This window comes from Egretta garzetta, unplaced genomic scaffold (genome assembly GCF_000687185.1).
Source record: "Egretta garzetta isolate BGI_Z169 unplaced genomic scaffold, ASM68718v1 scaffold435, whole genome shotgun sequence".
NCBI classification, from domain to species: domain Eukaryota; kingdom Metazoa; phylum Chordata; class Aves; order Pelecaniformes; family Ardeidae; genus Egretta; species Egretta garzetta.
In genome coordinates, this window is record NW_009259691.1 from 119,604 (window position 1) to 121,585 (window position 1,982).

The 1,982-nt window shown below is 50.3% G+C and overlaps 1 protein-coding gene across 3 annotated transcripts in view; it reads left to right on the plus strand.

Moving 5' to 3' along the window:
- Positions 1-802: 802 nt before the first annotated feature.
- FOXN3 (forkhead box N3) overlaps positions 803-1,982 on the plus strand; it is a 141,496-nt gene continuing 140,316 nt past the window's right edge. For all 3 annotated transcript variants that reach the window (XM_009638854.2, XM_035894270.1, XM_009638855.2), the window contains exon 1: positions 803-909. The gene's annotated coding sequence lies outside the window, so the exon portion shown is untranslated. The remainder of the gene's footprint in view (positions 910-1,982) is intronic.

Consider the following 1,982-nt stretch of genomic DNA (forward strand, 5'->3'; position numbering starts at 1 on the left):
GTGGCGCCATGTGAGACCGCATTCTCCTTTCTTAAATAAGTTGTGTTAAGTATTCCAGCAAAGAGTCAGAAGAAGCTGGGGGACGGTCTTCCCAAGAGGCAAGATGCCAGCATTCACCTCGCTGCTGGCGTTTTACTGCTCCGTGGGTCAGCGGCTGCGGCTGTGGCTGAGCCCTGGGGTGCGTGGGAGCCAGCGAGAGGCCGCCCCGCACCGCTGCCCCTCGCGGGGTGCTGCAGCGGGGACCCCTGTGCCGGCCCTCCCACCCGCCGCGCCGTCTGTCCCCCTGCTCTCCTAGGCTTCTGGCCCCGGCGCTCGATCGCGCTGGCTTTTCCGTCTGCATGGCAAAGGTCTCGCGGGGTCCTTCACTGTAACCCTTAACCCTGGGGAAATGCCTGCCCGCCGCGGAAAAGATCTAAAACTCCAGAACTGGTCTTGTTCCACCCATATTGACGGGGAGCTTTGCCACTGATTTTGAACGGAACTGAGCGGTGTACCTGGACAGGATGCATACTCAATGTATTCAAGGTGTAATATTCTTTGCATGCTACCCCGCATCTCATGAGGCTTCCCCTTCTCGCTTCAGAAATGCTTCTCATTAGCCGAATTCTTCTTGGTGTTCTGTTCTAAAACACTTGACTGTTACAAGTGATGATAAACGCGATAAATCTCCTTGCTTGCCAATAAAGAGACATGTTGATTCACTCAGAAAAACCATCTGAAGCATTTGGACTAAATTCAGGTGGGTGGAGTTATGACTTGGCAATTTCGTTTGGGTTTGAAACCTGAAGGGCCGTGAGATAAGAACTGTGTAAACTGATGGTCTGCTGACCGTCGGAGTGTGAGGGGTGATGGAGTCAGAGGGCAGGGCTGGTCACCGGTGGGGAAGGAGGATTCTCTGCTGCCTGACAGGTATTCTCGCCGTTCCTCAATCCAGCTGCTGGCATGTCTTCCTGCGAACACGCAAGAATGTGAAACAGCAGTTTAGGGTAGGGGAGGGAAAGCTATCGGCAAAAGAAGGTCTTAGCGAGTTATGACAGGAATTTCTAGTTTGAGAGAATCAACAAAACGCTTTTCGGCCCTGCACTTTGAGCGCGACGTAGTTGCCGCTCGTGTCTGAAAAATGTAAATTTCGCAAGTGTCAGAGAGATTAAAAGAGGTAACCCGTGCCTTGGGAAATGACAAAGTACGGACAGAGGCAGGCAGTAGGATACAGTGGTGGTCCTGGTTAAGCGGGATAATACTGAGTGCGTGGGCCAGCGCAGAATTCCTGCAAGGTCTTGAGACAGCTGTCTGAACTTTTCTAAATGAAATGGTTAAAATGCTTTTCTTCTTGGCTTAGGCATAATTTCTGTGTCCAGGGCTGCATTGGAAAGGATCTACCAATATGCCTGTATTTGTCTCATATTATGTAGGTTATGCGTTTCTGCAGCAGACCTTTTCTGTTCTGAAAGGAAAATTAATTTTGAAGTATGCTAAATGCGCAAGCCTTGTTTACGCAGAGCGGAAAATCCTTGATTTTTGTGGATCAGCTACAAAACAATTCCATGTACTTGTCTCGTGGGTGGACGGCCATACCTTAATTCCGAAGCTGTTTGAGCTGAAGCACGTTGCGTATGGGAGCCTGTACGGGTAACTGGTGTTGTCTAGACTGGGCAACTTCGGGTTTGTTTTCAAATCGGGTTAGTTCCCTCCCATCAACTTTAGCGATGGTAAGGCTTTTTTTTTACTCAAGTTAATACTAGTTATGTCAAGGTATGGTAGCAGGGGAGAAAACGCACCATTCTTCCTAATTAAATCAGGCCTTATTTTAAAGCAAATTTCCTTAGACTAAAGAAATAAATTTTTTTTTTTTTTTCCCTCGGCAGACTTCTGCAACATGGTTCTCAGCTGCGCGGTGTGCCACAGACCCTCGGCAGAGGCCCCTCGCACTGTCCCCTGCCCGCAGGCGTGCGCCCCGCGCCCCCGCCCGCAGGACCCGGCCC